Here is a 13294-nt window from a genome sequence, read left to right on the forward strand (position 1 = left end):
CCTTTTCCCAGCTTTTTTGGGCTGTTTTGATCTAGCTTTTCCACCCAAATATTATTCTGAGTTAGCGTGTGGATGTGAGGCGTTTCTTTTCTTTTTATTACCCCCTTGTTACAGAAAAAGAAAAGCTGAAATAACATATTCTCAGCCCCAGGGAGCTGCAGGTAGACAGCAGTGCCTGAGCTCTGTTCTGCTTAGTCTGACAGTGCTTTAAGGCAAGAGGAGATTAAGAACAGGGTAAAAGTTGGAAAAACTGGAACTGGCCCTGCTCTGAAATGTGTGCCCATGTCCAGCTACGCACCTTAAACACCCTCTCTTGCCTTTGGAGGACAGGAATGAGTATGTGGGTTTGCTCGGGGTGTGCCCGCCTTTCCTGACCCAACCTGCGCATTCCCAACCCAAGGATGAAGGCAAACGCTTGCTGCGTACATCAGGAGCGAGGAGAGACCTGCCGGCCGCTGCACGGAGAGCGGGGCACCCCGGAGTGGCTGTAAGCACCATGTTTTTCCTTTCCTCTGGGCAGGCTGTGCTTTTTTGGGGCTCACCTGGCAGGGCGGCAGCTCGGTGTCGGTGCAGTGCGGGCTCACCCTTGCTGCAGATAGCCGGAGGGCTGAGGGGGTGCCAGGTAGATGGGGCAAAGTGGGGTGAAGCAGGAATGCTGTGTGGATGATGCCTCAACCCCCTGAAACACTGGCCTGTCTCCTTTCTACAGGTGGGGAAACTGAGGCAAGAGGAGATTTTTTTTTTCACCCCCAAATGCAAGCAGTGACTTGCTAAGGCTCTGAGAGCGGGTCAGCCAGAAGCCCAGGCATTGATCTGAGATCAAACTCTGCCTCCTCTCTCTCCTCCAAAAAGTCCATGTTTGTGCTGCTCAGCAGTAATGCTGCGATTTCTCTTTAATAAAATACACTTAGTCACCTAGCGTGCTAAAACCCAGCCCAGCTCTCTAACCTAGGTTTGCTGCTAATAAAAAAGCCTCATAAATTACCCCAATTACAGTTTCACAAACAGAGAGTTTGTTTCCACACTTTCAATCAAAACTCTAGCCGGACTGGGGGAGAGAAGATGTTAGCTTACAGCCCCCGATGCAGACATGCTAATTACAAACCACAACAGGTTAAAGTGTCCAGCACAAAGGTGGTAAGTATGGGTGTAATTATGGGTTATTGTAGGAGCTTAATTAGGATAGCTGTAATTAGCCTATTTTTCCTGATCTTCATTTAGCAGCTAACAAAATCAAATGGAAAATATTTTAATTTAAAAGGCCTTCTCGGCATAGGGTTACTAGAAGAGACTTAATTGCTAATTGATAACTATGAGGTGGAGAAATCACTTCTTTTGTGCCAGTAGTAACATAAAGCAAGGCTGTTAGCCAAAAAATAATACCCAGCAGGTTTAACCCTGGAATTTAGGTTTCAGTCCATGTAAAAATCTGGGAGTTCTCACCTCCGGTTTAGTGAGGCTTAACTTGCAAACTGGCATCTAAACCTCCAGGGAAAGGTCTCATTTCTCTTTTCTGGGCTCGGGGGAGGCTGACCACCCTCGAGAAGAGCCTGGGGTCCCAGTGCACCCCAGCTTTCCTGCCCAACGGGCACCTCCATCTGCTCGGTGGTCAGAGGCTGCTTCAGGGACATCTGAGCAGGTTTAAACACCAGGGCTTGAAGCTGGGTTTCCCTTTTCCTAGCAGATTTACAAAGGAAAAATGGAGAGAATTGGCACGTTTTAAGCGGGAGGTTTCTGGGTGTGGGTTTAGCAGTAAAGGGGCATAGAGAGGAGCAGTTTTTAATTCAGGTGCCCAGGGTCCAATTAAGTCATTCTTCTTTTCGTACTTGAAATATTTGTGTCGTCAGAGCCTCCTTAAAGCTCTGAAAGTGCCTTGGTGCAAGTGGCAGGCTGGTGTGCCGATGGCAGCATGAAAAGCCCTCTCGCTGTCTTGTGTGGGATCTCCAGCCTCTGGACAAGGAAAAACTGGAAATGCTCACGTTCCTTAAGGTTAAATAAAATAACCAGCTCCCCGATCACTGCTGGTGTTGTGGGAACAGGGCACGACTCATATTCAACATATCAGGGTTTTGGGGCGTTGTTTTTTTTAAAGAAACCCCTCCTGCTAACATCCCTGTGGATTAGATTGCTCATTTACTGGGCTTGAAAACATTTTCCTGTTCACAAGCTAAACAGATGAGACTCTAAGATTCCTCTCTTTCTTGTTCATTTAGGGGTGAAAAATTGCCAGCAAGAATTCAATTAGCATCATATCTGCTTAGCCCGGACTGCGCTGAGGGCCTTCCTATACCCATACTTTCACTGCATCGTCTTCACAATAGCAGCATCTGCTTTATTATGAGTTGCCTAATTGATTCTGACATGCCCAGTTATTATATGTTAACAATGTCCTCTAGGGTGAATAGTTAGAGGGAAAGGGAGGCGCAGTCACAAGGATGTTTTTCTTCTGTTTCTTGGCCCTCCTTTCAGAATCAAAAGCTGTGGCTGACCTATTGCATTGCCTTGTTCACAGAAAGGTCCCTAACTTCTGGACCTAACTTACTTGCAAATGCTGGTGGCAAATTTTCCTCTGGAAGTTTGTTTTTTGTTTTTGTTTTTATTCTTTTTCCCCATTAGAAAATGCATATTCAACAATGTCACGAAGGCTTCTAAATTGTGTGGAATGAGCTGACGTGTTATATGAAAATGAAAGTCACTTTTATCATTTTTCCTGATGGTCTATGAGACAAGCTTGGCCAGGCTGGCAGCGAAAGGCAGTATCTTTCACTAGCTCAGCAGACAGAGTTAGAAAAACTGGACACCCTTTGAAGCTCACAAACCTTTTCTCAAAGAACTCTATACAAAATTGAAAGCCATCGCTGCTTTGGTGGGGGTACAAGGTTGGCAGTAAGATATTGCTATTCTGTAGGAATTGTAAAAATGTCCTGGCTTTTCCTTCTAACAAAATAAGAGGGTGTTGCTGTGTGCTGAGGAATGAAACTTCTGATTAGGTTGGCATTGCTGATATAGAGCATCTAAAAATCATGGTGATTACGGGAGCAGGAATTGGAGGGGAATGCAGCGTCCCCTTCCAGCTGGGAAGTGCAGGGCATGTTTGGGGCAGGGAGATGGACTAGATGTGCTCTTGAGCTGGCTGCCAGTCTTACTTAGTACAAAGTTGTTTGCATGGCTGGAATATGATTTGGGCAGTTTTATTGCCCTGATCTTTGGCAGTCTTATAATCTGGCTTGATTTAGACTCGCACGCTAATTTCTGTCTTCATTTATAACCACTGCAGAGACACCCTTGTTCTTGGTGGTGCTTGTGGCTCTGAGAGCTCGTGTTGTGCTCGGCTGGGTGATACGGGTACATCCACACTGCCCGTTGCCATTTCAGGCCCTGTCTGTCCATGCTCTGTATTATTTCACATCAGTGAAAAGCTCACTCTAGAGGCAACACACATTGCCCTTCTTATTTGTGCTGCTGCAGGAGAAGAAGAAATCTTCCTGCACCTCGTGACCCCTCCTGGTAGCTGCTTCTCCTGCATGATGCTGTAAGGGCCTCTACACTTTGTAAGCATCACCCAGGAAAAATCAAAGTGTCAGATTAGGAGAGAACTCACAGCAATGCAATGGCAAAATGGTTCTTGCTGGGAAACATAATGCGTGTTTCTTATGGAAGCTGGTTGTTCACGGAAGTCCAGTTCCTTATCGATTTACCTCTATATCCCCTGTCCCTCACCGTGCTAATAGCCTTGCTCTTCTCCTGCATCCTTCATGACCCTGCAATACCTCCTCATCAGGGAAACCTCATGCCTTAGGAAAGCAGATTAAAACAGCAGGGCCAAGTGTGGCTCCAGCCAGGTTCTGTCTCCTCTGTTTGCTTGCGTGGGCCCAAGAAGAGGGACGCGTGAAGTTTTATACGAGCCTCTGTCATTTAGATAAAGGAAGTAATGGGGGGTCCAGAGTCTCTCTAAATGCACTTAAATGTCTTTTGTAGGTCTTTTGCTGTGGTCTTCAGGCAACACCTATTATTTTGTGTCAAATCTCCTGCAGTTAGTAGCCATGAAAAAGTGTTAAGAGTTAAATTGTGAGGCTGGTGCTGAAAAGTACAGAGTACCCACGAGATATATATATATGTATGCTTCATATATAAGAAACTGAAGCACAGAGACACCAAGGTATGCAAGTGTAAATCCTGTTAATCAGAGTTAGACCCCGCCATCCTTTGGAGGACCCAGACCGAAGCGACCTGTGCAGAGCTGCTTGCTCCAAAGTCTAAGCCAGAAATGATAATGATGCCCAGGGCTCCTGAAACCACCTTGTTCGAGCACCTCCACCCTCCCTGTCCCCTGGGGATGTGACGACTGTCCACCCTCATGGCCCAAGACCAGCTGGGATGAAGACAGCAAGCTGCCACCAGCCTCTTCAGCGGGCTCGCTGGTAGGTAGGATCCATTAGAGGCACGGTTTAAAGGGTGCTAATTCTCTCCCGCGGCTTAGGGTGAAAAGCCAAAGAAATGGAAATGGGCTTTGCCGCAGCCCCGCAAGACGCGTCAGAAGCGGCCGAGGTGGGCGAGTCTTGCAGGTGTTTCTCCCTTGAGCTGAAAGTCGCGTTTGAGTCCACTGCTCGTTACAGGCAGTGCCAATTGATGCTGCATATTGACTGTGCCATTCACTGAGCTGCAACGGAAAGTGTCTTGAATTTTGTCAGAGTAACTTATTAGGGAGCATTAATAAAACTTGTTATCCTAATTGAAACAAATGCTTAAATAAAAATCAAGGCTTCAGACATTAATGGATGTGCGTGTGGGAGAGGGAACAGCACACGAGTAACTAGGCTTCCTGTCCTTTTAGGATTGGATAGCAATAACCTTACAACGATGACAGCTAAATTAGAGAAGATGGCTTTCCATAATTTCTCCAAACAATCACTTAATGGGAGCGGTATAATTCCACGAAATAGGTGAATGGAGTACTGATCCATTTTATGGAACCATCAATAAACTAAACCTTGCCTGCTTTTAAGATTAAACTGAAAAAAAAAAAGAAAAAAGAAAAAAAAAGCCTACAGCCAGGGAAGGGAGAAAGAAAGAGTATTTATCTTTACACATAAAATTTGTGTGCTAGTAAAGTGCAGGCAGTGACAGGAATTTCAATTATTTAATCAAAAAGAAAATGAAAGTGGCTTTAAGTGTTGTGATTTGAGCCAGTGAAATCTAATGTGGGCTCACATTGAATATGAGGAAAATGGGAAGAAAATTAAAGCTGCTCCTACTTAAATCATGTGGTTACAAATGGTAAATTAGTTTCTCGATGTTTTCATTTAAGTGTTTAAGTGGAAGGTTTTATTCTTAATGTAGTGTTGTGACACAGAATAAAAACCTTATCTGTCTCTATAGCTTTTTTTCTTCCCCCCTCCGTGCTGCTGCCTTAGAAGGCAAAAGGGGAAAAAGCTGCAGCAATATTAGACTGCTTTTGTTAAAATTGGGAGGCAATATGCTTTCACCACAAGCTCATTAAGGTAATAGATGAATAATGTCTATTAAAAATGCACTAGGCTAAATGAATTTAATGTGTGTTGGGAGGGAAATTGCATTTGCCAGAGGATACAAACTGGAAAATTCTCCTTTTTGTACTTACTTTGAGACTCAAGTACTGATCTCAGTTGGACAGAAACACACAGACAAGCAGACACACACACATCTCTTATTTGGAACCCTGTCAGAAAGATGCACAAGCTCATAATATTCTAAAATACCCCCGTAGCTTTGAGGACGTTTTGTATGATATGTTTTTTCCCGTAACTGTGCTGCTGTTTTCCTCCATTCAAGCTTATGGTTCTTGACCTGTTGGACGTCTAGGTTTAATTTTCTGTGTATAATAACAAATGGCAAACTAATTTGCAAAGACGGCTGTAGGTTGTTGAATGCCAAGTCTTAATCCCCCCAAAGTCAAAAGAAAGCAAAAGCAAATTTTGGCAAAGAACAAATACTTTCTTTGCATTGGTGAACCTGGTGATTACATTGCATTGCTAATTTCTAACATTAGCTTTGAAGAGTAAATATTTATGAAATAGGAAACCCCATAACTCATTATTAAAAATACTAGCTGGATGGAAGCTAAATCAAGCCCAAAAATTCGAATTTGTGTGTCCCATAATCAAGAAATCGTAGTGTGTTTCTAAATCCGTGCAGTTTTCCATCATGCTTTTCCTGTTCTAAAAGAAAAGCCAAAGTCTGTATGTAATGATTTTTCTTCACATTGGGGAAGTCTTGAAACACTTGTAACGTATAAGTCTTTTTGTTATCCAGAATGTGTTCAGCCTATATACAGAATTCTTCAGCACGCATCCAAGAAGCAGAACTGATCCCGTGGTCCAGTTACATTTGTCAGAAAGTTACCATTCCCCCTAGAAGCACCTATAGACTTTAATGAGCAATTAAAGATGACCCTATAGTGCTGTCCTGTTGCCTGAATAGGCCCTGGCCATACATTCCCTGTCCCCGGAGCAGCCTCGCTTTCTCCAGCAACTGAAGAGGGAGCCTGCTAGCTGTGCTCGGTGCCCGCATTTTGGCCGTCAGGGATGGCTGGAAGGGGATTCCTGATTTTTTTTTCAACATTAGAAGCCACGATCAGCTTTTTAGTCAGTTGGATTTCTCTCACCTACTGCTGAAACTGTTACAGTCCCCGTAGGATCTAATTTTTGTGCATTTGTTTTTGCTACACCAGACCCACAAGAGGCAGTCGGGTTTTGGGGGAGCGAGGGGTCGGGGACCCAGAGCCTGTGTGGGTCCTCCGGCCTCGCAGATCAGGCTCACCCTGCACTAATGAAGTTACTGCCTTCTCTTCAGCCGCTTACTTATGAAACATTTTGGGAAAGTGTACGTTTGAGACTGCTAATTGTCCGACTGATTTGATTGACATTGGCTGCCCTGTTAAAACCTTAGCATGGTAAGGGAAAAGAGGAGAGTTAGAGAGGGAAGTAAAGTTTAATTTTTTTTTAGCAGGAAATTATATTAAAATAAAATATCAGAAAGATTGAAGAATAGGTGGACCGAATCAAATACTGCTGAACAAAATAGAGAGTTTATTTTTTGACGCGTGGCAAAATCATGCAAATATTATCTTACTAATTTATTATAAGACATCCACCTGCATCATTACTTGTTTCAGACGACCTAGAGCATTTTAATATTTCCATTTAAAAATAATACTGATCAACGTGAGAAAGCGCTTTTAACATTAGGCAATGTTACATTACATCATATCGCCATTTGAATACTTCATCCTTGGAAATGTACAAAACACCATTTCAAAATGTAATTTCCAGTTTTAAAGCATTATTTGAAGATGCATTTGTGAGATGCTGACTAGATTCTATCTTTTTCCCCCAGACCTGTCATCCACTTCTGGAGTGCTTAAAATAAAGTGCACAGATACAGAGTAAGCTGAAACAGTCAAGAAGCAATATAATACAAAAATGTTTTGAGTAAAGCGTGTTACTCAGATCTTTCTAAAGTACATTTCTCCCTTTATTCTGAAGGCCACAGCACAGACAACTCTGACTAATGCAAGTAATGGAACCAATCTCTTCCTTTGATCATCAAAAAGGTTATCTTTTTGTAAACTAGGTCCAACTAGTTTTGCGATCTGTTTGGAGCAAACATGAAAGAAAAAGGTTTAATTATCTTTGAATAAAGAATGATTCCTTTTCTTTTAACAAAATGATCGGCTAAGACAGCATCAGTTTGTGACCGTCGCTGCGCGTGTGACACATGGTGTGAGAGATGTATGTCAGACGTGACATTTGTGTACATCTTCTATCTCAGCGTAAGATGATATAACAATTTGGGTGTTTAAACTAGGAGGAAAAACTAAGCCGGTATGTTGAGGCTTGTCATAAGGGATTTATGAAATCTACTTTCTAGTAGAGATTGACCTTTTAACTGAAGGCTGAATCATATTTACAAAAGCTTAGTGTAGTGTTTGTAAATAATCACAGATTTTCAATGGAGCTAGTCAAAATATAAATACAGAAGAATGGAGAGGCTTGCTGGAGATCTAGAGATAAGAGAAAGCTGCTCATTCACCCTATTTATAAACAGTTATTTCCTATGTGTATGTTGTGATGTATCAAACGCAATTTAGAGAGTTAGAAAATTGGTGTTCTTATTCCACAGTCTACACAGGTTGGATGTTTTTTATGAGTTTGATACAGGAGTTACTGGATGAAACTGGCTCATGTGATTCAGGAGGTCGGACTGGATGGTCATAAGAGCTTCCTCTGACCTTGAAGTGCATCATTTGTGTGCTTTTTATTTTTAAGGCTTCAAAATGAGACGCTTTAAAGTTGGGAAGTAAAGAGTGGAATTGAAAAGAATCAAACTATTTGCATCACTTAGATTTATGTGCTCCGTTGGATTTTATATAAGTTACTCCTGAGTTATGCCAACCTGAGATCAGACTCAGGGATTATATATTCAAAGTATTCTGCTAAGCAGAAGAGGCATATGAGGTTTTCATGAGGAACCTGGAGCCACAGAAAGAGCGTGACAAATAATCAGAGGAAAAACACAAGGAACAGTAGGAAAACAATGGGAGTGAAATAAAGGTTGAATGGGTAAGAAAGGGAAAAGGAGGATTATCCTACCCCGAAGGTTAAAAGCAAGGACATACAAGGTTCATACGTCATGAAATCAGGGAAACAAGGGGGGTTCTGAGTCACTAGCACAAAAAAGTGAATGAAAATGTTGAGTTGTGCAGATGATTGTTACACAGCTGGAATGGAAGAAAACTAATAAGCACTAATGTGCTAAAGGCGACAGCAAAGCAGTGACACGGCAGCAAGAATGGATTTTTTGAGAGCAAAGGATTAGCCGAGATCCCAAAGTACAGATGGCCTTGGGTGAAATAACCACCTCCGCCTCGAGGGAGTAAGCAATGCCCACGGGTTGGTCACACGATGAGGTGGAATTGGTATGTAACCAAATGAAGAGAAGACTAATGGAAAGCAGGTCCCGGGGAAACTCCTAAGCCTCCCTCCCAATTTCTGACTCATTCCAAAAAAAAAAAAAAAGAAAGAAAGAAAGAAAGAAAGAAAGAAAGAAAGAAGGAATAATCTTGCTGTGTTTTGGAACAGTGCAGATTACCCTGCTGAAGTTGAAAACAAATATTAGATAATTAAAAAGGTCCTAGGTCTTACTTAATAAGAGTTGCTATTTTAGGAGACCTGTTTAGACCAAACCTGTTGATGTTAGTACTTTCATTCTCTTTTTGTAAGTACCCTGCCTTCAGAAAATGCTCAGGATTATCAGCTAATGAGGCAAATTTTTGGTAGAGAGATAAAATTCTGGATTTATGAATGAAACCCCTGAGCCTATGCGTAGACAGCTGGTTTTGGGAGCCATCTAAGGAAGCTACAGTCTAAGCTTTTACTCTTTAAATTTTATTTTGCCTGTCATTGATGCCCTATCTCTTTTTATCCCCAAAATTCTTGCAGTTCTGGGTAGTGACACAAGCCTCAAAAGTACCTTTCTGTCTCAATCACTTCTTAATGTCGTCCCTTCGCATCAGCAACACTTCCACCCCCGCTGTGCTTTTTACCTAGAACTGTAGCCCTGAAATTACCGTGACGTTTGTGGGTAGATTCTGTGACTCTGTCAAAACAACACAGACCCAGCTTTTAACCTGACTGTTTATTGTCTTGGAATAAAATCAACAGGCTGATTACATCTCTATTTCTCATTCTGTCTTCTCTTCATCTCAGCTACAAATGAAGGAGAATGCCAGTCCGTGGGCTGCAGGACAATGTATTTTTGAGGTGGCAAAAGCCAAGGGGTGGCAGAGCTATGGAAGCCTTGGAAGGCCTGGCTGGATCTTCTCCTGGTGCTGCTATCAACCCCAGCTAGGAGGTAAACTCTTCTCTGACACTTTCTTTCCCCTCCCACCCTCTACCAGCCCTGTCATTTGCACTATCCATCCTGAGACAACCTGCTAGGCCCTGTTGTTTTAGGCAGAGCTTAACCTCAAAGCCCATCCACCGAGCCCTCCTCGAACTTCAGCTGGTGTCAAGGCATACTAGAGGGTTGCCAACATTAAAATGTTATCTCTGGTCACATTGAAATGCCAGCAAAAACCTCTAGCACAGACCTAACTTAGTACTGAAGGGGCTTCCCACCACTGCCTTTAGCTGCACTCTTATGTCACATCAGTTAAGATGAATTTTAAAAATCTCTCTTGTCATGAACATGGTATCGCTGGGCTCCTGGGAGCCACGATTTTCCACAGTGAGTTTGCAGGGTGGTAGGAGGCAGGGCTGGGCGCCAGCTGAGACAGGTCTTGGAGACCTGCGGAGAAAGGGTCGACGCAGGCAAAGGCAGACGGGATGTAGATGGGGAAAGCGGCTGCGGTGAAGCACAGAAGTGTTTTTCCCTCTCGCCAGCAGCACCCAGTGAGCCTCCAGGCAGAGGCACCCCGCTCCCTCGGGGTGGGGAGTGGTTTTGCCTGAAGCATCATGCATGGAACATTCTCCATTAAGCTATGCTTTGTGTTCAAAAGACCTCTCTCTATGTTACGTGTGTGGCTACTCAAACTGAGCTCTTCAGACCTCTTTCCTGCAGCCAGGCTCCCATTTTGATCATATCAAGGCTGTCTGTTTTTAATTTAACCCTTCCTTTTTGAGTGGATTTGTCTTGAAAGGCATGAAAAAGCTGGGCTCCCAAGCTACCTTACCTCTTCAAGAGCCACGGGAAGGTAAGTGCATGTATTTTTAAACCGCACCAAATTTATCCCTAATGCAACACACTGAAATAAAGCTACTAACATCAATGTAGCTGCACTGACCTTTTAAATGACCCCCTAGGTTTTAAGTCAAATAAATTTCTGTTTTTCTGGGCAACATTTCCCCATAACACCTTCAAATGATCTTAAGTGTGTAAGTAATGACAACTGGTGTTTATGTAAGTAAAGCACATGTGAGTTATGTATGTTATTAAATCATGAAGGGGGGGGAGGGTGTATACATATATGGGGGGGTATGTGTGCATTGCTACCAGCAAAGTTTATAAAGCTCTTTGAGCCTGTAGAAATCATTTTATTTTATTGAAGAGACAACGAACAAATTCCACGGTAGTGTGGCTACTTGGGTTCACAGCTGTGTGCCTCTGGAGGGGGTCTGAATCATTTTGGGTTGTAGGCTGAGATTTTATGATACCCCACACGGCGTTCAGGGGAGGATGCAAGAGCACAACGTTGGGGGGCAATTCTAGTCCCCTGCCATGGGAAGAGAAACACACGGTGAGTAAAACAGCCAAACCTGCTGCTTCTCCCTACCTTTCACTGACTGCAGTCCCTCCCATTTTCTCTCCTAGATGTGTCCCTCAGCCCAGCAAGACCTCAGCTTCTCCCCAGGTTTGGGGCAGTTTCTGCCAAATCTGGGGAAACGCTGTGGGACCACCTCGAGAGGGGACCCCGCGCCGTTGAGAGGAGGCCACAGAGGGTCTCTCTGGAGACCCGATTCACCTGTGAATTTGGCAGCAAATAGAATTGTGTGTGTATGCAAAAATACGTAGGAATATCTGCTTGTGTGCATATGTCTGGCCCGCCAGAAAAAAAGGCTAATCTGTGATCCGGGGGCTGGTCCTCGGAGAGGGCTGAGGGTGCAGCCGGGGCTGGGAGTGTTTGGGGGTCCCAGCGTGAGGTCCATACTGCTGGGTCCCCATCACCATGGGGACCTGCAGAAGAGGGCCAAAAGGGGAAAAATAGGTAAAAGCGTTGTATGGCAAAGAGGCCACCCTGCCGACACCGCCTGCCAACGGTGGGAAGCACCTGCCACCCCCTTCCTGTCACAAAAAGCCATGAAATGTTAAATTCAAAAAAATCCCTGGGTGTGAGGACTGCAGTGCAGAGGTCCCCCCTTCCTGGGCTCTACCTTCCTTTCGGGGGACTTCTCCACAGATGGGGGGTTATCGCCTCTGCCTGTTGCCCTTGAATTAGCACCAGGGAGAGGCTGTGGTGCCTGAAGTGCCACTGCCCGGCTTGGGGCCGGGTTTTGCTGCTGTTCCTGCAAGGTAACACCAAGACAGCAGCCCCATTCCCCCCTCCCCAGCTGTACCCTAAATAAAGAGGGACTCTGAAAATCAGCCCCTCTCGATGTAGCTGTCAGGCAGCAAGCTCTTGCCTGAGTCCTAAAGCTGTGACCCAGTCTGGCTGAAGTAACACGTCTTTAATCTTTCAGATCTGCTTTAAATACATATATATATAAATATATATATATACACCCCCCCCCCCCAGTGATGAGTAAAGCCCCAGCCCTCCCGGAGAAGCAATCTCAGCTGATGAAATGGCCAGTCAAGCAGCTTACACACCCCTGGCTGCGCTCCCTCCATTAACAAGTTGGGCATTAGACCCGTTTCATCTCTGTTAATTCGTTTGCTTACTCATTTGCTCCTCAGAGAAAGTTGTTAGCCTGTTGTATTTTTAAACCCCCGGCCAAAATCCCAGGCTGATGCTGAAATGGGCGTTGCAGGAGGGGATGCAGCAACAGGGTTGTGGTTTTTTGTTTGTTTTTTTTTTTTTTTTTTTTTTAATTTATTCTTTTCCTGGAGAAAAAGAGGGAGTTTTGCTGGCAGCACCAGGAGAGGCAGCTCCGCGGCAGGCGAGCCTTCCTCCAGCCCTGTGCCTCCCTGCAGCGCTGCACCCGCATCCATGCTGTGCGGGCACGGATGTATAGGTATAGGTATAGATACAGATACAGATACAGGTACAGATACAGATTAGAGAGATAGGGAGATATAGATATAGATATTGACGTATATGTGCGTGATGAGCACAGTGGTGCCTGCCCGCGCGTGGGCACTACACGTGTAAAACGAAGTGTGTGCGTGGCTGCAACACGCACTGCCTGTATATAGAGAGAAAAACGCTCCCGTGGGTTTTCCCGGTGAGACGGGGAGCTCTCTGCCCCCACCCTGAGTTTTGGCCCGGTGGAGCTGATGAAGGAGCCACATCTGTATTTTAAAAGCTACCACACGTTATAACTAGTTGTTCTTAAAGCCCCGAGTGGGCGCGATCCGCCCGTGCCCTCGCCCACGCGGGATTGTGCCCGGCGTGGCGGGGAATGGACGTCACTGCTGGCAAACTCAGGAGCTGCGAGTTCCAGATTCATTAAACCCGGACGATTGCCATTTCTATTCTTTTAAAGGTTTTTCCTCATCTATTTACCATTTACCAGCTCATCCATATGGAAGGCATGGCTTACCCTGAGAACTGTACTTTTAGGACTAATTGATTCTGGTAATTAATTTGTTCTACCTG

This window comes from Platalea leucorodia, assembly GCF_965183815.1.
Source record: "Platalea leucorodia genome assembly, chromosome: 20".
NCBI lineage: Eukaryota > Metazoa > Chordata > Aves > Pelecaniformes > Threskiornithidae > Platalea > Platalea leucorodia.